This window comes from Octopus sinensis, linkage group LG15 (assembly GCF_006345805.1).
Source record: "Octopus sinensis linkage group LG15, ASM634580v1, whole genome shotgun sequence".
In the NCBI taxonomy this organism is placed as follows: domain Eukaryota; kingdom Metazoa; phylum Mollusca; class Cephalopoda; order Octopoda; family Octopodidae; genus Octopus; species Octopus sinensis.
The window spans coordinates 24,192,518-24,215,137 of record NC_043011.1 but is presented as its reverse complement, the minus strand read 5'-3'; the positions used below and the strand labels follow the sequence as shown (position 1 = coordinate 24,215,137).

The following is a 22,620-nucleotide window of genomic DNA, read 5'->3' as shown; positions in this document are numbered from 1 at the left end:
ATATTGTGGAGATGAAGATAGAAAATATTTGAATTAAGGAATTTTACTCTCCCTCAGTAAAAGAATACTGGAAATGCTCTTTTTTCTTTCTTTCACATTTTGCTTGTCTGCTGAGGTTCAAAAAGTATTGGGCCATCCCATAAATAATGCAGGTTTTTAATACTAATTTTATTTTCCAAAATTAAGGTAAACAAAGTTCTTAATAACCTAAAATATACTCTTTCATTTTCTACAATGCTCTTTCAAAAATCTGGTAGACTTGCAAGGCCCTTCCTCTAAAATTCACTTGTCTATGATGAAAAATACTCCTCCAGTACTGTTCTGACCACTCTACAGAATTCATATTTTTTCCGTCCAAATGATTTTGAAGACTGCAGAATAAATGATAATCAGGTGGGGGCAATATCTGGTGAATATGCTGGGTGGGGCATTGTTTCCATTCAAACTGCTCCAGCCTTTGGAATGTCATCCTCACTGTATGTGGCCGAGCATTATCCTAATGGAAGAACACCTTTCGTCTTGAAACCAAAGATGGTAATTTTTCTTCTAGTGCTGACTTCAGCCACTCAAGCTGTTCACAGTAGATCTCCCTTGTTATCAGTTTGAAGTGGACTAAACCTTTCATATCCCACCCAAACAGATAACATTTTATGTGGGTGAAGACCTTCTTTAGCCTGGGGTATCGGTGTTTCTCCTTTTCCTGCCCACTGTCTTCATCACTTGCCATTTTTATAGAGAACCCATTTCTCATCACCAGTCACTATTAGGTCCAAAAACTGTTCATTCATAGGACGTGACAGCAAAGAAGAGCACACATTCACTCTTTGTATGCAATTAGACTGGATAAATTGGTAAGGAACCCATTGACCCAGTTTGCTGATTTTTCTGATGGCATGCAGGTGTTGATGAATGGTTGAATGACCAAATCCAAGCCTTTCTGCTAATTCCTCAACAGTTATGATGAGATTTTGTTCCACCAGGGTTTGCAGGACGTCCTTGTTGAGCTCTACAGCACTTCCAAGATGAGGCTTGTTTTCTAGGCTGTAGTTACAGCTCGGAATTTTTGGAACCACCATTGATGCTGGCTTATGCTTATTGTCTGATCCCCATATACTGCATTAATATTCCTCGCACTTCCCATTGTGTTGTTGCCTTTATTGAATTCATAAATATGCTGAATATGCTCCTTTGTCACTTCCATTATAGCTTTGGAAAAATAACTGTTAAAATTGAACTGCACTCTTCAAAACTTGCACTAAGGACAAGGTAAAATTGCTACCTGCTTTTATAGCACATTGAAACAGATAGCTTATTCTGTCCACCTCCGACTTTTAGTTCATGCAATTGAAAAAAACTGCATTATTTATGGAATGACCCAATATTCGGCCTGTCTCTTTCTCATTCACTCTCACATTCTCTTTCTCATTCACTCTCACATTCTCTTGTTCACTCTAATTCATTTTCTTTCTTTCATATAGTTATGGGAACTGCCTTGTATCTAGATTAATAGCTTTCATTGAAAATCAAAAAGAGAAGTTGCTTTGAGAACTTTAACATGAATGAATGAAAGAAAATATTCACATCCTTATTAACCTCTGCTACTGGTTTCAATAAACTGAAATAAATCAATCTCCCATTTTCTTACCAGAAACAAACACACACACACACATACACACACACACACATGGAGCACCTGCGTATGTAAATGTTTTAAAATCTAATTTTACTTTGTATTGAAATATTGTTCATTGTTTAATAAGTATGACATAGATGTATATTTGATAAATTTTACAATTTTAATACCATGTAATTGACTTTGCTAGTGACAGTAAAGAACAGTGATTTCTGGGGTGCTATATTGTTTGGTTGTTGCTTGGGCCTCCCCTCCCCCATCAACCTTAATTAAGTAGACCTATGCTAAAATGTATTCCGTCTACAGCCATCTCATTTTTTTGTGACCTTCACTTTATATAACACATCAAGATTTGGTTTAAACCCAAGTGACACTGGTTCATGTGGTATAGTTCCTTGTTATGTTTTGAAAAAGCTGTAGATGCGATAAAGCAGGCTCCAAACTTACATATCAAACTAACATTAGTGTTGATTGCTTGCTCATGTTAAAAATATCACACTACTTTATGTGGCATTACTCTCTGCCTTCCTTCCTCACTTATTGTCTACCACTTTTGCTACACCTCCTCTTATACAATTACAACTTAGTTGCAATTATTGAGCTGAATTACAACCTATTAATTGTAATTTACTCCTTTACTTTTGCTTCTTGCTATTACTACTTCTCTATCTCCACTCTCTCCTATTCCTATTCCTACAGCTGCTTCTTTCAATGTGCTTAAAGCACATGGAATAAAAACATCACCCTGAGTAATGTTTTCTACAGATTCTTAGTCACAGGAGACTTAGTCTTTCCTTCACTTTATTAGCATACACATGAGACTAAGAATATGTGTGTACATAAATATATATTTATTTGAAACTTAGGCTTACCCCAACCATATGAATTTTCAAACATGTGTTTTGCATGCATATGTACATATATACATATATCTTCATGGCATTGGCCAATAATAACTTGGATATGCTGCCCTAGGCCTAGCTACCCCACCACACATACACAATGTCCATGTATATAATTCTACCCATTGAGATTATAGACTACAGTCACTTGTACTGGTCACACAAATTCATGTGACCTGATGCCATCAAATTGGTTGCTGCCCTATAAGGGAACTGTTGCTGAAATATATTCTATCAAATAGGCACCATATCCTGTCAAAATGGTACCATTTTCTTCTCTGTCCTACCATGTAAAGCATCCAGTATAAGAAGTTGAAGTTGCTGGATTATCCATACCCTGCAAGTGCTAATTAAGTGATGCCAACATCCTGTCTGTTCTACTGTGTAGACCCACCTAAAAGAAATTATGTTACTATGATAGCAAAATCAAATGCATGACCTGAGCTGAACAATGTAAGCTTAAATACTCTCATCTGAAGCCATTTATAATTTCTCTTTACTCTATCTTGAAACATATGAGATGTGAACATATCCTATGCCTATAAAACTTTATGTGAAACTGAGTCAGATTTGTTAAATGTATATAACTCCAACCAAAAATGTGTGGAGAGATACTTTTTTCGTTCACTTCATACATACATATATATATAATATATATATATATATATATATATATATGAGAGAGAGAGAGACTGGTAGTAATTTTAAGATATGTGTGTATAAATATGTGTGATAGAGAGTACATTAAATATCAATCATCAATACTAATTGTTGGTTGCTAGTTCATGCTGAAAATGTCAAGCTACCTTATAAGGAATTAATCAATGTTGCTTCTGTACTTGTTAGATAGTTAAAAGGTATTATTGTTATTGATAATATATTTTTTTACAAATATAAATGAGGTAATTTGTTTTATTCAATGTAATAATTTAATATTTATATCTTGAAAATTTGAATTTATTTTATTTTATGATTTGAAAAAAAATTATAATTATTGTGCACCTATGTAACATTACTTGATATCATTTATAGTGGCAAAAGTATATTCCCAAGCCATATTGCATGTAACAACTTATGTCTAAGAACATTCAATGTAAAAACATTTGTTTGAGAGAACTGTGTCTTTACAAATGTGATATAGAGTAACCGTGTCTAGAATTTCATGTTTGACGTATATTAAACATTTTACATATGTCATAGTATCTTATTTCTGGAGATATATTATGACATATTTGTATTAAATATCTTCCATCCCTTTTTTTCCTGGACAGACTAAAGGAAATTACAGTCTTGATGTGTAAGATATTTTACATTATCTATGTAAATTAGTTTCCTATAACAAAGTATCTCTACTGTTTCCATAACAAACAGTTTTGGGGTTATTTACTAGATGACCTGTAGTTGCATTGAGCTAAATAGAGCTATGATCACTTGACTTGCAAGACATAGCAACCAAATCTCTCTCTCACATCACATCCTGCTATTTTATAAAACAAACATTGGACAATGTGGTTCTTATACCTTATACATAGTCGTAGCTGGAATGTCTTTGATCATAGTTTTGTTAAATCATAATTGGTTTGCACTAATCAACTATGCATAGCTCCAACAATGATAAATCACAATTTATCAGCTGTTGGAGCCATATGTAATTGGTCAACCACAGGTCAGTTATATTTTTGGTCTAGGAACAATTATTAATACTCTCTTAACCAAACTGTCTATGAATATGTTGAACATCTAAAATCTTGTTGTGTAAATTCAGAAATTACAGTTGAATGAAATTAATGGCGCAATGGCTCAGTGGTTAGGGCAGCGGACTCGTGGTCATAGGAATCGCGGTTTTGATTCCCAGACCGGGCGTTGTGAGTGTTTATTGAGTGAAAACACCTAAAGCTCCACGAGGCTCCGGCAAGGGATGGTGGTGATCCCTGTTGTACTCTTTCACCACGACTTTCTCTCACTCTTACTTCCTGTTTCTGTTGTACCTGTATTTCAAAGGGCCGGCCTTGTCACTCTCTGTGTCACGCTGAATATCCCCGAGAACTACGTTAAGGGTACACGTGTCTGTGGAGTGCTCAGCCACTTACACGTTAATTTCACGAGCAGGCTGTTCCGTTGATTCGGATCAACCGGAACCCTCGTCGTCGTAACCGACGGAGTGCTTCCCATATGAATTAATTTTATATTAGAAAATATATGTCTAGCTTGGTCTAATACAGCTTAGAAGTTCTAACTCTTATAAAGAACTGGGTGGCTAAGAATGATATTATGATCCTCGAAATTGGTTGAGAGCAATGTTAGAAATAATATAACATTAATTCATGTTATAGTCTGTTATATAATTTTCCTTGGATACTTGTAATTATTAAATCTACTTCACTTAATTTATTTTGGATATTAATCAATAAAAACACAGCTTGGATGAGAGATCACATGTGATTTCAACTGCATCAAAGTTGATGAAACCCTATGAGGTTGACAACTGCAATCTTTTGATTGTTAGACAGACATCTTCTTTCTAGAAGTTATAACTTCGAAATTGTTTTAGAGTAAAGAAAAAAGTACTTTCTTATAGAGGATTAATTTATATGCTCTATGCAGTTTTATGTAGTTTTTTCACAGCATAAATTGGTTTTGCTGTTACTGATCTTCCAATAATATCGCTTTTTGAAATTTGTGTGTAATATAAAAGTTGATAAAAGCATTAGCGCATGTGAATCAACATATAACATAGAAATGCTTTAGTCTTAGTAATCCTTGTATCTTTTATGTGTTATATTCACTTGACAATGTTCATCTTTGTAGTAAAAAGCAAATATGCACTTCTTTTTAATAAAAAAAAATATTGCTCTTATGTCAGAATCTTTTTTGTCCTTGGCAAAAAAAAGAAGAAAGACCTGTCTTGTAATTTACTTTTGAATTTTTGTCCAGTGTTTCAAAGAGAACAGACACTATCGAATGGATTAATAATGTTACCTTTTTTTTTTTTTTTACATCATGTTAAACTTTTTTCTCTGTTAGCTGAGGTTGTCATTCAGAATCTGTAGTACTAGATATAGTGGTTATAACTTAAGAGCAAATATCTAATTTTGCTTAACCAGCTATGTAAATTTCAAAACATTAGTTTCTTAATAGCTGAAGAATTTGTTTATATTTTAAATGCACCTACATGACCATGTGATTAAGTTTGGTTCCATACACATGGTATTGAGTTTGATTCCACTTTGCAAAACTTTGGCAACAGCCATCTACTATAGTATTTATTGAGGCAATGCTTAGAGTGCAATTTGATAGAGGGGGCTTTATAGAAGCTCATTGTGTGTGTGTGTGTGTGTGTAAGCCTGTTTATCATTTTAAATTAGTTTTAAGTTGTATCACTTTATATCACAGAATGTAGCTTAGTGAATTGTTAAATAGAGATTGATAAAATAAGTACCAGTCTGAAAAGCCTGGTGTTTATTTTACTGGTGTCAGTATGATTAACAATACCCTAAAAGCAGTGCCTTGCCGTGATTGAAACAAGTGAAAGAGTAGTGGCTTTTGCTCAAAGGGAAATAAAATCCAACAACTGAAGGCAATGGTTTCAAAATTACTTAGCCCTTTCTTTCATAACAGTAACTAAAAACTAATTTAATCTTGTAAATGAAGAAGCTGCTCTTAAGTGTAAAATAATATTGAGGATTATTTGTAATTCTTCCCAGTTATGAATCAATCCACAAATTAACCACTTAAGTGGTATGCTTTGTCAACATAGGTTCGTTTGCATTTTCAATACTCTTATCTTGTTTTCACATTCTGTCATCTTTCTTATACTTTGCATTATCTGAAATCTATTTTGGTATCATCAATACCAAGTAAGAGTATGGATTGTGAGGAATTTTTGTCTCTTACATATATTGAATGATGTTAGTTTTTCCTTACTTCATCTTTTATTCATTCTTCATCATTTAGTACATACTGTTATTCTTAGGCTTAGTACTTTTGTTTCAATACAATTCTGCAAAATGTTTTAAATGAACCACTGCCATTTATTTTTCTATGGATTTGAATCTTACAGAATTCTAATATACAAGCTGAATTGAGAAATATTCTAGGTTTTTCACTAAATATTTCGATCCTGTTTATTATATAGCTGGAATTATCATATGGCAACAGGTGTAGAATCCTAAATGTCTACTTGCAATCACCTCTTAACTTTGCAGGTTTTAACCTGTGGGAAATATTGTATGGCAATGAATCACAGATAGTTGAAGAAATTGCAGTGTCTGAAGGAACAAGCTGAGTGTGATTCATTGGATGTGCAAGTGGATTTAGAAAGTGAATAAATTGATTGATTGCATGCAGGAGCTCTGTGTTAATTTACTTATGTGATGAGGAAGTGTGATGCCTATTGGATAGAAGAAAATGGTTGTGAGTAAGTAGTGATGGTTGTTCAAATGTAGGTAGGCTAAGGAAACTTAAATAGATCTTGAAAGAAAAAATAGTTTTCTGTAGGAAGCACTCGTGAAACATGCTAGTATGATACAACTTACATTAAGTCGATAATTTTTAACTTTGGCACTAGGCCACACATTTTGTGGAGATATGTACGTAGTTGATTTAATTGACTCCAATACATGAAAGGTACTTTATCATGTCTGTATGGGTGAATAACAAAGTCAATTCAGGTTGGATTTTAATGGATAAACGTAAAGGTCTGGAACTGAATACACTATGCTTTCTACCAACTCACTACTTTTTATGAAGCCAATAAATTGTGGGGGGGAAAAAAATCTTTCTTATATTGCCACTGTCAGTTTACTTTTCATTTTACTGTGTCTTTCTCACAGGTTCTATAACATTTATTTAACTCTACAGTTTTGTGACTATCATCAATCATTCATTTGTTCATTTTTCAATGTTTCCCAATGATATTTTTTAGAAAATACTATGCTTATGTGTTTCGGTTTGGAATACATTCAAGAACTTGGAGGAATTTAGTAAAATAACTTTTAAGCTAACAAAAAATTCTTACATGAAATTAATGTTGTTTTTTATTGTTTAAAAAGAGCACTTTAAAATAGTCAGGTTTGTTGCATAGGAAAAGAGGCATTTTGGTATCAAAAGGTTTAATCTGATTTTTATAAACACTAATTTTTTTCTTTTATGCTGCACTACATGCATCTGCTTGTATCAAGCCATTTTCTCAGCTAGTTTACACTCACTAAGAATTTAGATTTGTCATTTTTTTTATCAGCTTGTATTATATATTCTACATCTTTCATTCCACTGAAGCATATGTGTATAGTTTATATTTATGACAGTGCAAAACTATATGCAACATGGCCTTAAGTGTTGTTGGAAATTGTATGGCTTTTTATTCTCTTCCACATAATTTTTGTTTTAGCATTACTGCATTTTACTTTATAGAAGTATACACTTATTCTTCTTTATCTTATTTTAGATTTTCTACAAATAGTCTCCTCTCCCCTTCCACACACACATGCAAGCGCCAGCTGTTGAATTTACTTTGAGAATTTGATCACAGTGTCATGCATCACATTGTAATGCAAACATTATCCATAGAAATTTCATACTTGCTATCAAAATAGAATTTTGATTTGATTACTGAACTTCACAAGGAGTTAAACTTTTAACTTTTTAAAATGTATTATCTCCATTATTATACAATGGGAAATTTGTGGTGAGAGTACATATTACAGTTGCATCTGTTTCTATATAAACCATTTTTGATTGTAACTGCTCTTATTTTATTAATACTAGTATATCTGCCTCATTTCTCATACTTCAACCTCTCAACAACTTGCATATAACCAACTCCCTCTCTACTAGAATCCCTTTTAGTTGAGAGGGCTTTTTTATTCTTGTTGGATACATGTCAATTTCTCTCATGCTGGTGCCACACACACAAAAAAAAGCACTTAGTACTCACTCTAAAGTAGTTGGTGTTAAGGACATCCTTAAGAAATCATGCTAAAATTGAGATATTGGAGAACAGCATTATCCTCCCATCGGCCACTGCTGAATTGTCCAACCCATGCCAGCATGGAAGGCAGATATGAAGTGATGATAATAATTATGATGATTCATTAATATTTACATTCACTTTTAGATTTGCTTTCAATATATTAATTGTACCAACTTTTAAGATAATGGTTGAGATGTCATTAATAAAACTTTTAGGACAGCCATAAATAGTAATATATTCCAAAAGAGCCTTGGAGAAATTCTTGAAATTTCCAATTATAGGTTGCATATTTTAGTTTGAACTACTGAACTTAGATTCTTTGCAGTTCAAGCCAATGCAGGAGCCTCTGTACAAATCATTTGATTTTCTAGAAATAACTGGTAAATAACTTTTAAACCACACCCTACCATTAAAAAAAAAGACAAATTGGATAATGTGGTCCCTGAAACACAGTGCTGAGGAAACAAGATGGATGTTCACAACTGTCTTTAATTATAAGACTGTACACTCAAACCTAGGTCTAAACAACATTCTTCACTTGATATATGACTCAATCTTTTTAGGTCTTTAACAAATAGTATTTTCCCTAAATAACATTTTTTTTGTAATAAAGTTTTTTAATATCAATACCTTGTATGAAATTTAGTGTAGTATATCAAAGATTTTCTTTAGTTTTGTGAACTTCAGCATTTTCAGTATATTTTACTCAATTTTAGGACCATTCATAATTGTCGATGTCCTGTCCAAAAATACTTCAAACTAGCACACTGTATGTCTTTGTGCTTTTTTTGTTTTTGTGTGCCTTTTTGTTTGTTTGAGTGTGGATGGTAATTTCTATGAATTTGTATGTAGAATATAAAAGTTTAATTATGATAAAATAATGTTTTTATGTATTCATTTATAAGCTATTAAAGCTGCTAGTATCTTACAATATCACTTTTTCCCTAAATTTGTATGCAAACATATCAGTTCCATACTTTCTACTTGACTGAAGATCCAAACTATATGCTTGTTCTCATTACCAAGTTATTCTTTTCATAAAGCTGGGTTTTTTTGCTGTAGGATTTTGTGTCAGTATTTTGAGTTGCCTTCAAGTGAAAATTCTTCAGACTTCACATTAACCACATCATTTCAATTTGACAGTAATGCAGGCAATGTCAGATTTAAAATGCCGAGGTCTTAGTAAATCAAAACACATTGACAGGAAGAAAATTCCTGAGCTGGAGAAAGTTAGATTGGGTGCAGTCTTTATTTAAGGTCTAAGCTGTGGGAATAGATTAAACTGAACTGTAAAAAGTAGTTGAAACAAATGGATTTGACAAGGAACCAACAAATTTGAAGAATCAGGAATATATGTATAACTGATAAGTAAATGGAATCAATATTTACTAAGAAAAGGGAGCTTCCTAAAGAGAGCTGGCAGAATTGTTAGCATGCCGGGCAGAATGCTTAGTGGCATTTTGTCCGTGTCTACATTCTGAGTTCAAATTCTGCTGAGGTTGACTTTGCCTTTCATCTTTTCAGGGTTGATAAATTTGGAATCAGTGAAACCCTGGGGTCAATGTAATTGACTAGTCCCCACCCCCAAAATTTCAGGCCTTGTGCCTATAATAAAAGGATTATTATTATTATCATCATCATCATCTGAATGTAGTTCATTAGTTTTTTAATGAGGTCTGTTTTATAACGTCGCTTAACCAGATTACTTACACAACTTAATTTTGCATTTTCCTTCCTGATTAATTCTACACCTGTTAATTACTATTTAACTGATATCTTCAACATTGTGCAGCCAAAAATAGTGAAAATAGTAATAAAATTAAAACATATTTTACATTTTTTGCATACCAGGCTGGGTTAATTTTACCATTTCAATTATTGGCATCTTAATACAAAACAATTTTAAAAGCAAAATAAAGAATGGTTCCTATTTTAGTTGAAAAGCAGAATATTGAGCTCTAGCTAAGAGGAAATTGCAGTGCATGTAAGAAGGCTTTAACCTGGTCTCCTTAATAGCTCTATCTCTATGATTCTGTTTTTGTTTTTATTTGAAGAAAAGAAAAACCTTTTTTTTTTATCTATAATCTTTTACTATCTGATGAAATTTTATAGTACATTAACCATTAAAAAATTAATCTAAAAGCAGATCTAAAACAACTTATTTTACGATTGTGAATGGTTGAACGAATCTTTGTTTCTTATACCTGTGTAAGTAAATTAGCTCTTTTCACTTCAATTGTTTATCTCTAAGCTAACTTTTCACACAATTTCAAGTCAGCAGTACAAGTCATCAGAACACTCATCATTTATACAATATTCACGGCTTATAGCATTAAACTTCACCTTTTCATAATATCACTTTACAGTTAAATGGACTGATATAGCAAGGTTTGCGTTTGTGTATTTCTGTCATAGTTACAGTACTGATGTTAGTATGTGAATCATTCCATGGTTGGTCAGCACTTTATTCATCAACTGTGATTTTATCTTATATTATGTGTATAATGTATTTATAGACTTGTAGAAAAGAATGAAAATTGTTTATAATTCCTATTTGTACAGATAAGTAATTGAATAATATAAAACAAAGTTTTTTTTTGTTTTTTTTTTCAGGTTTGTATTTGAGATTTTTTGAAATCGTTTTTAAATGAAAAAAAAAAGTATATAAATACATAGCCCTCTCAAACAAACTAAAATCCATTCACAGTTGGATTTTAATGTTACTTAATGGACTATAAATTTGTCTCCATTAGTGGAGGAAGTTGAATTCTTGTTTGTCTTTACTCATATAAATGGAATGTTGTAAAAACACACCTGGGTCAATCAATGATAGATATAAATTTATTGTTAACACTTGAAACAAGGTGTTAAAAGAAAAATAAGATAATTTTCACCTATGAAAATTAATAAAAAAAATTATCTCTTGAACTTTGGATATTAGTAAAAGCAGATGATGCTTTATATATTTTCATATGAAATAATCAATTAACCTGAATTCTTAGAAGTTAACTATTTTCCTTTTTTCCTGAAATAATTGAATATAGATGAGTATACAAGTTATAATAATCAATTGAGAAAGAAAATGAATTTTCAATCAATAAAGTTATCATGTCATTTAAGACACTAATTTTAGTTTTAAAGGAACCTCCTAGATTCCTTTAAAACAGAATTAGCTTGCATTTTTATATAATCATTAAAACATGAGAGATAGAATTCTTTTGAAAGGCCTGCAGACGTCTCTTTGACTTGTGCCAAAGAATTTTGAAATAGTTGATCTATTTCTACTCTAATAGCAGTTCATAGCAATTTATCTGTGTTGGTGACATAACATTCTTAGAATGTTTGTAGGCTGAATATCTTTCCAGTAAAGCATATTCATCTCTTAAGTCTTTGCTTGACATTTGTCTTTGTTGCTCATCTTTCTCTGTCACATTAAATTCCACTGGTCACAATAAACATTCTTTAGTTATTAGCAAGAGCAGAAGTTTTCATGATCACTTTCCATTATAAACATCAGTCACAATGTTAACTTAAGCATACAACATATTTATCATTCACATCTCCCACATTCTCTAACGCTGAATTTTATGCTAGCCTTGTCAATGTATTTTATAAACTGATTGTTTAGACTTTGTTAGACAATAAAATACTACAAAACTAATGTTATCTGCATCATACTGATAATCTACATTAACAAGTGACACTGCTATTGTACTTCTTTTACTCAGATGCATATTCAGTCTTTTAAGTTTTGTTGAAAATGATGCAGACACATTTTATATAGCCTTCTAGCATGTGGTGTCATCTCTGATCCATTTTTTTCATTTGGTTCATATTATTTCCTTGATTTTTCTTTTCTTTTAAATGAATTTGTTTTGCTGCATTATTTTTACATTAATTCTATGGAAAGTTGGGCAATATGAAAAATAGTGATTATTTTCTATGGATGAGAGAAAAGGCTGTACAGAGTGTATCTAAGGTTATGTTCTCAACTAGCATGCTGGAGATTTATAAGGAATGACAGACAATTAGAGGAAAAGTTACAGCATGAAGCTTGAGCATTCGTTAATCTATATAAGACATGAAAGGTAGACACTGAAAGAACAAAAGTTAACACATTGAGAGTGGTATATATTTCCCTCCTAGAATAACTTTAGTTTTAACATTTTGAGTGCTTGCTTTGTTAGATTTGAGAAAATTGATTTATCATTGTTTGTTGGCAAGGTATATGATGCTACATGGTAGTGAAATATAGTCAGAATTGAAAGGGGGGAAAAGAAAAAGAATTAGATATTACTGTATAAATTATATAGGAAAGCAGCTAATACTGGTAGAGAATTGTTAAGGGTAATTATATGAGAGAAATATTGAAGGCACCTGATTTCTTACTTTTGTATACAGGGTATGTCTTCAGTATTGTTATGATGATTAGTTGTTCTGAAAAGTTAAAATGCATTGGATATAGCATAAAGAATTACATAACTTAAGGAAACTGTTGAACATAATGTTTCCATTTTAGACATTAAAAGATTTTCATGTTATCTGTTCATTTTCAAAAGATAAATATGCATGCTCATGTCTGAACATTAAAATAAGAATTTTGTTTTTCTTAATGTAGGCGAATTTAAATTGTGTCATTTTGCTGTAATATATATATATATTTTTTTTAATATGCCTCAAATCATTATGTATTATTAATTAAATTATTTCAACTTTAAATACCAAATATGATTGGCATATCTGAAATCTTTTGGATTTTTAATAATCATTTTTGATCTTATAATTAGATTAATAATCTATAATTTTTTTTAATCATAAATTTTAAATGTGCATACAAATGTGATTTAGCAAATGGAATAGAAGTAAATGCATTTTTCTAGCTTTTTTATCATCATAACATTTTAAACTTAAAAATTGGTTTGAATATAAGGCTTTTAAAAATGCAAAAGAATTTGCTTGTGACTTTCAAAATTTACTAATGCTTTTATTATTTATTATTTTCTTTCCATAACATTTCACAATCCTTTTAGTATCTTTTGAAAGGACCCTGAATTTCATCCATTTTGACAAAAAGCAAATGTAATTTCTATTTTGCATCCTAACAGAAATTAGGTTGCTCAGTCCATTATGATGATTGTCTTGTTACCTTCTTTTGGTCAGGAGTTGAGAGGCAGTTCACTTCTGTCTGATGGCTATAGTGAAAGAGGTAGTATGGTGCAAGCAACTGAAAGGGCTAAGGACAAACACTTTCAGTTTTCATTTGGAAAGAATGGTGAGGGTGGAGAGAGGGTACTTGCCCTCTAGTAAAATTTTTGAAAGTTGGTGAGAGGAGTAAGCATAGCTTGAGTGAAAGGGCCTACTTTCAGTATGTGTCTTTAGGCTGGGAACACAGCTGATAGAAGGCACTCAGCAGACAAGCCAATCTTTTGATCTCTGAAATTCTTTGATAGGCCTTAAGTGACAATCCTCCTACTCAGTGACTCTATCACATATTTGTATATTGTATTGTCATGCTTCATTCATTTCAGTTTCAGTGTCCTTCTGATGTCTTCTCATCCATTGCTCTTGTGGCAACAATAGTTGTTATTTCTGAATATATTGTTTGCTTCACTCATCTTTTTCAATTATAGAAAATTGTACATTGAATTAGCAGTATGGCTTTTCCTTCATAAAAGGTTTTACTACTTGTACAATTATATAAGCATTAAATTAATCTCTATCCTCTCTCTGAAATAGGTTTGATAACAATATTGAGCTTTGGTTTCCAACTCTTTGTAATCATGGGCTAGTAGTTTAATAAAGAACTTTGCCTAGATATTTATCAAGTAATAATAAATTTTATGAATAATTATAGTCTGGTGTAAATATATATTGAAGTTTTCCATCAGATTATCGTATATATCTATCAGTATTTTTAGATGCTTTTAATTTTCTTCCTGTGGTGGAATATGAATTCCCTGCATTGAATTGCATCATATAAAGTTTGCCATGTTTAAGAACTCATTTCAAGTGTATGACTCTTATCTTTATCATAATCCTTCTTATCATTATCATCACGACACTGTTCTGAAAGTTGCTGAAAAGTGGAAATTTAGGATCGTGCAAGTTAATAAGTGTTTGAGAAGTTGGGGATTTGTGTTTTCTAGTATACAGCTAGGTTATACTGCAAAGTATGATATAAGTAGAAACATATTCATGAAACAGTTTCAAACAGGTTTATAGCACACCCAGCAAGTCTAAGGGTCTGTTGTAGTTATAGTGAAAGAGATTTTATGAAAACTGCATGACAATCTACGAGTTGCTGGTGATTGTTGATCATGTCAATGACAATTTTTTTCAACATTACTGACTAAGATGTCCATGATTAAGAAGACTGTATTCAGTTACAGAAAATTTTATGTTTAAGCATGTCATTTAATTGTTCAAAGCTAAAGGAGTTATTCACACTTGCAAAAGCAAACTCATCTTCAAACAATTTTTGCCAGGTTTGTGAAATGTCCAAAGTATGTTTTTGAGAACCACTGTTTTTGTATGTTGGGGATTAGACAATGCAATTGGTAATGTTAATTAGATCACCATTACAAGGTGTATTTAAAAGTTTTATTTGACAGAAGTTATTAATGTTAAGTATCTTAGTGTGGATGAAAGAATATGGGTAATATGAAAGGTAATTTTGTTAGTACAAGAATGTACAGTTAAACTTCTTGATATAAAGCATTAACCAGACTGGCAGTGGCTAACCTGAAATTTGGAACCAGCAAAGTAGAAAATTACAACACCTGCAAATTCTGTGATAAAACCCATTCTCATTTAGTGTATTTCTAGCATTTCTGAAGAATTGTTTGGATTTTCTTTATTTTGTCCCTTAGATGGAGATTAAAACTTAGATTTTATATTGCAGACCTAGCCATTCCAATTAAGACTTTTTTGTTTCATTCATCTTCTTCATTAAATAACTACTCAGACATGTTACTTCAATATTTGTGCACAAAGTACTAGAATGTTTATATTAAAAAAAATTGTCTAACAATTCTCTAAAATAACTTGTCACTCTAAACTGCCTAAATGAATTTTCATATTTCTAAACAGATGTGTAAGAGTCAGTATTAAATTTTCATGTATATTTGTAAATTGTTTAAATGTTTGTTTTTTCAGAAACAATAGCTTGCCTATTAATGCAAGTGCATCATAGCAAGAATTAGTGATCATTCAATGCAAAAAGCAATCTAATAATAAAGTATTATAAGAACTTGTCTAATGAACTCTTTTCAATGCTTGCTTTGATGTCAATAAAAGCCATCCACTCCTCGTTCCACTTGAGGCAGATAATACTCATGTGGTTTCCAAACCTTGTTACTGATGCTAACAGTGAAAGTTGTTTTTGTTTTTCTTTTCTACATGAAGTCATGTTGGTTTCATGAATCTTTAAGCTCTGCTGAAGAGATATCTGATCATCATCATCGTTTAACGTCCACTTTCCATGCCAGCATGGGTTGGACAATTTGACTGAGGCCTGGCAAGCCATAAGGCTGTACCAGGCTGACAACTGAAATTACCAAATATCTGAGGGTTTAAAGAGTTAAATTTTCTCCTATGTAGAAGTTATTTATCATGTTTGATTGTACTTGAGTGCCTTATGCTTAGTTAATACTAGCTATTTGAATGCAATGTTATTGTCCTCTTTGAAATTAGAATCTTTTTTTTAAGATATAAGAATTTATCTGATTTAGTGTCAGCTCTTAATCCATTGCAGCACAGAACCTCTGCACTGGATTAAGAGCTGTTATTAATCTTGAACAGGACAATAACATGGCAGTCAAAAAGCTAATATTAACTATGTGTAAGGCATTCAAGTGCAAGCAAACATCATAAAATACATTCTAGTTAGGGGAAAGTGTAACTCTTCAAACCCTCAGACATTTAGCAATTTCATTTGTCATTAGTTATCTCCTTGCTAGAGCTTAAAGAATCATAAAGGGCCAACATTGCATTTCATATACTTTGAAGTTTGTTTATTCTACTGCAAATGACAGTAAGTTATATCACAATTATTTCAGTAATGTTTTAATGCATACCTTGTATATTCACTAAAATATCAAATGAAGTATTTCATGTCTTTACTGATGAAATGTTTTCATACTTCAGTAATTTTTTTAACTAAAAATATATAACATAGTTTAGTGATACTCTCATGAAATGTAATATTAAAATTCATGTATTGAATATGCTTTTCTCTTTAAAGTTTAGATGAAATGTTTTGATTAGACATAACGATTATATTTAATGAGTTCTTAGTCAACTTATAGATGTTTATGACAGCAGCTGAGCATTAGAAGTATTGGTAATTTTTGGGAAAGGTATCTGTGCTGCTACAGACATGTTAGGAAAGATGTAAAAGTAGACAACTATAACTGATGTAGACATACTAAGGAAGTCCTAGAAAAAACTGGTTAGGTCAGATCTGAGAATGTTATGTATCACAGATAAATTGGTTTGGTCAGAGTAAGAATTTTGTTAACATATTTCTAATAAAATATACTGCAGATGCTTTAAACTTGGAAATGAAATTTTAAGAGAATTTAGTAAAGTATCTTTTTCAATTTATATAAAGAGAAACACTGCCCTCCATATAGTTTTCATAAAGTATGTTGTTTTATTTTTGTGTGTTTGTGTGTGTGTGTGTATATATATATATATATATATATATATATGCATAAAATAATTTTATATCTGTTTTCCATGTTTCCATGATAACATTGATTGGACAGGTCATCATGACCAACTAGCATATATTTTGAAGGTGCTACTTGCCATGATGAGTTGAAGACCTCATCTTGCATTTCATTTTTGGCTTGGTACTTTATGCTCTTCCTAAGATCAACCGTTTTACAGTGTGTACTGGATGCATTTTTAAGGCATCAGCTCTAGAGTAGTAACACATCTACTGGGATTCCCCATCACCCATGTCTTTGATCACTCATCAGCTTCTTTACACAGTTTAGTCATGATCATCCTATCTCTTTTTTTTTTCTTTGTGTATATTTGCAATTGCTCAGGATGTCCTTTTAGATGATAGGTTGTGATTTGAGGGAGATTTGGCTGCTATTGTAAGATATTTTTTTGAACACTAACACCAACTGGGGAAAAAAAAGCAAAAAAAAAACTCACTTTGAATTTCATTTCTTCAGAGGTAACCAGTATAAGAGGGAGTGTGCAGTATCAATTACTTAAGGGCAGTGAGAGAGGAATGGCTTGACAGGTTTCAGTTGCATATATTGATATTACATAAACTTCAAAAGATATTAAGCTAGTGTTTGGAACATGACTTAAAAGGTTCTTATATAAAACTATGATAAGACTAGAGAAGGTATCAGGCAAGTTAGTACTAGAAGGGTGAAACTCATGTTAGCATGGAATGGTATTGAAAAATCTCTTTTATATTACAAAGGAAACCTTAATAAACACATTCTAGAAAGAAAAAAAAGAAATAAAGAAAAGAAACAAAAATGAAACAAAAAAGAAAAACTTAGACAACAGCTGTTCTGTTTCAAAGTGTTAAACTACATGAAACAATTTAGTTATCTCAAACTAGGTGTCATGAATTCTAACAGCTTGTACAAGTTTGCTGAATTCACTTTTAATGAGTGTAAAATGTAACAAAAGTCATATAATAGAAGTTGCTTGAATTTAATAGTTGGCTATTTTGTTCTGTTTCATAATCAACATTTATGTTTTTAAACTTTATTTCTTTATCAATTAAATATTCTTCTTTTATACCATATATATATATATATATATATTATATATATATATATATATATGCATAAAATAATTTTATATCTGTTTTCCATGTTTCCATGATAACATTGATTGGACAGGTCATCATGACCAACTAGCATATATTTTGAAGGTGCTACTTGCCATGATGAGTTGAAGACCTCATCTTGCATTTCATTTTTGGCTTGGTACTTTATGCTCTTCCTAAGATCAACCGTTTTACAGTGTGTACTGGATGCATTTTTAAGGCATCAGCTCTAGAGTAGTAACACATCTACTGGGATTCCCCATCACCCATGTCTTTGATCACTCATCAGCTTCTTTACACAGTTTAGTCATGATCATCCTATCTCTTTTTTTTTTCTTTGTGTATATTTGCAATTGCTCAGGATGTCCTTTTAGATGATAGGTTGTGATTTGAGGGAGATTTGGCTGCTATTGTAAGATATTTTTTTGAACACTAACACCAACTGGGGAAAAAAAAGCAAAAAAAAAACTCACTTTGAATTTCATTTCTTCAGAGGTAACCAGTATAAGAGGGAGTGTGCAGTATCAATTACTTAAGGGCAGTGAGAGAGGAATGGCTTGACAGGTTTCAGTTGCATATATTGATATTACATAAACTTCAAAAGATATTAAGCTAGTGTTTGGAACATGACTTAAAAGGTTCTTATATAAAACTATGATAAGACTAGAGAAGGTATCAGGCAAGTTAGTACTAGAAGGGTGAAACTCATGTTAGCATGGAATGGTATTGAAAAATCTCTTTTATATTACAAAGGAAACCTTAATAAACACATTCTAGAAAGAAAAAAAAGAAATAAAGAAAAGAAACAAAAATGAAACAAAAAAGAAAAACTTAGACAACAGCTGTTCTGTTTCAAAGTGTTAAACTACATGAAACAATTTAGTTATCTCAAACTAGGTGTCATGAATTCTAACAGCTTGTACAAGTTTGCTGAATTCACTTTTAATGAGTGTAAAATGTAACAAAAGTCATATAATAGAAGTTGCTTGAATTTAATAGTTGGCTATTTTGTTCTGTTTCATAATCAACATTTATGTTTTTAAACTTTATTTCTTTATCAATTAAATATTCTTCTTTTATACCATATATATATATATATATATATATTTATATTTCTAGATTTGCTAAATTAAAGCAATTGAATTTATTTTATCCTAAAGATTTAATCTTTTTCCAGAGATTAAAGATTCTTTTTATTAAGTTCTTTTCTTTAAAACATGTAAGTTATTAAATATCAAAGATTGATTTTTTTAAACTCATTTACAATATGTTATGAAAAATGTATTTCTCTTGGAGTCATTTATATTAGTCAAATCATTTGCAGCTGTGTTCTATTGCGTTTTAATAAATTGTGTTCCTGTCGATGGTTTAGTATATAAATTCTTTGAAATATGTTATTAACTTTAACTCAGAAAACAGCTCTTTTGGTTAGACACAACGCTAGTTTATGTAGGAGATAGGTAGTTGATTATAAACCAGTTCTAATATCACAAGTTATTTTATATTATTGGGTTGCCTTCAGCAAGATTTGAACCGACAACAGAAATGTACTTTGGTACTAATTTTAGCCTTTATTTCAACATATTACGTCTTCCTCTCCCTCTGCCACTTGTAGAGAGTAACCTTTAAGAATATTCATTGATTAATAGATTTAGTTGTGGTTTAGAGCAAATATTATCTTTAATTTTGAAAGTTTAACAAGTAGTAAATTATATTAAACTAAATTAAGATATTTACTCAAATCATCTAATTAATTACAAATTTGCTGCTTTTGACATAATTTCATGTTTTTCCATTCAAATTCCTTCATTCAAAAGCATCATTCATAGTAACAATTATCTGTAATTATCTTAAATTAATCCTTTTCCTAACTTTACAGTCTTTTTTTTTCTTTGAATTATTTACAATCTACGTAAGAAGTTTTAGTCTTTATAGTTTACAATTCTTCTCATTCCCTATGTGTAACTCTTTATCTGTTATTGATCATATTTATACAATTAAGAAATAGCAGTGCATATAATCTGGTTATTGAAAATTTTAATTTTTTTCCCCCCTCTTGCAAATTTCATCATGTACTTCATGAGTCACTAATACTGAATGCTAAATTGTTTAGCATAATAAATTTAGAAGATAGCATTTCTGCATATAAGAAAGTCTTAAAACTAAATATTCATATATTTACCTACATACCTTTACCTGTATTGAATTTTAATGTTGTCTAACTCTTGTTTTTGGTTTCATACTAAGTAAAATGAACTTTCCTTTCATTATTTTGAAAACGGTTTATTTCCATTTTTAACATCAAAGGGATTAAATTTAGTGATTAAGAAACATTTAAAGGTTAGCTAACATTATTCTTTGGTTAAGTATACAAAGAAGAAAAGTCAGTGTTTCTGACTTACTAATCATCATCAGTAGAAATGTAACATATTGCTATTATTTACTGGCACTGTAGCAACTAGCTTCATATATAAAGAATGTTCATAATAAATATTGAAATGTGTTGGGAAACAAGCTTAATGTATAATTTAATTATAAAAGGACATTCGCCACATACTGAATTAAATTATCCATTAAGTTCATTATTTTTGTTGCTCATGTACATGGAAGAACAAATTTGTTGATTTATCATTTTTAAGCATTTGTAGATCATTGCAGAACAAGAAATTTCAGTAACTATATGAAAATATAAATATGGTGAAGTTAGCTTTGCAGTTATTTATTTCACTGTTTTGAGCCTACTGTGATACTTTGAAGAAGTGTCTCTGCCATAGCCTTGAGTTGGCCTAAATCTTAAAAGTGAACTTAGAGAAAATTACGTTGAAGTCCATTGGATGAAGTGTACCTATTCTTGAATAGTAGACTTATTGCATTTCTTGGTTTCACATCATAACTTGTTTCTTGGGTGCCTGTTTCAAGTATTTAGGACAGGTCCTACTCACCTGGTACATAGGACCTTAGGATAACCTAGGTGTTGTAAGTTTTCCATTCTTTCCTCCAGCAACGTTGAAGACCATACAGTGTCATGCTTGCTGACTTTCCTCCTACTAAAATATTAAAAGATATTGACAATTATTGCATAATTCTTTTTCTGTATAACTCATAAGTATTTGTCATATTCTTGCCCTTATTTATGTTTTCTTTTTCTTGAATTTATTCTTTATCAACTATTTTCATATTGTGATAACTGAAGTAATTATAAAAAGTGTAAATGGTTGTTGATTGTAATCACTTATTTTAGTAGTCAGAAAAAAATAGGTTGATTTTTAACAAATTTTTATGTTAAATACTCAATAATGTTAGTATATGCTTTAATGGTTTTTTGAAGATAGATATTTCACTGAATTGTTTTTTGTTTTTTCATATATTGTGACATGTGTTAAATTAACAGTTCATATAAAATTTATATCTGTAAATGTATCTGTAAACCTATTTTACTTTATATCTCTTTCATACTATTCTTCAATGCATATACAACATTATCAACATTTCTAGTAAACATTTATGTAACTGTATTTCTGTTGAAATACACTGTCCCACCTTTTTTTTACTTGTTTCAGTCAGTTGACTGCAGCCATGCTGGAGCACCACCTTTGAGTTTATTTTGAAAATAATAAAGATTTAGTGAAATATCTTTGTCATTAAGCTTGGCTTTAGAATATAAGAAATTTTTAGGAAAGGCTTAATTTTGATCACTTGAAAACAAGAAGTCTGTATTATAGAACTAGGACAATCTTAGGTAGTTGGGTATCAAAAAGTTAAATTTCTTACCTTCTGGACATTTGAAGTATGCAACGGTTTTTAATTTTGCAAGAAAAGAACAAAACTACTTTTTTCATTAAATAACAGATTATATACTAGTTACTTTGCATCTTTGGCAATTATGAATTTTAAAATGCATCATCAAAAAAACTTCCTTGATGTGTAAAATACATCTATTTAGGTCATATATTTTAAAAACTGAAATATATTATGTAATACAGTAGCTTTTTTTGGACAAAGCCTACTGATGTTTTTACACTGTATTTAGTATAGAACTATGATGCAATAAAAAAAAAGGGCTTTATTCAAAATTTTGTTCATAAATCAATCAATCTCAATAATCACATTCTTAAAGACATCAGCATTTTAACAAAAAAGTAGTGTTAGAAGTTGTATAAGGGTTAATTTTTACATGTTATATGAAACTTATTTGTGTGCTGTGCACACCATGCATTACAGATTTATATTTTCAGTCCTGAAATACAGTTTTCACAGTGTGTGTTAATACACACTTTCATTGTATTAGTGATAAGATCTCAGCAGAATC

General features: G+C 30.9%; 1 protein-coding gene across 4 annotated transcripts in view; it reads left to right on the top strand.

The window, feature by feature from the left end:
• The window catches only part of LOC115219720 (sodium- and chloride-dependent taurine transporter), a 260,954-nt gene that overhangs the window by 67,214 nt on the left and 171,120 nt on the right, over nt 1-22,620 (top strand). The gene's annotated exons all lie outside the window — the stretch shown is intronic.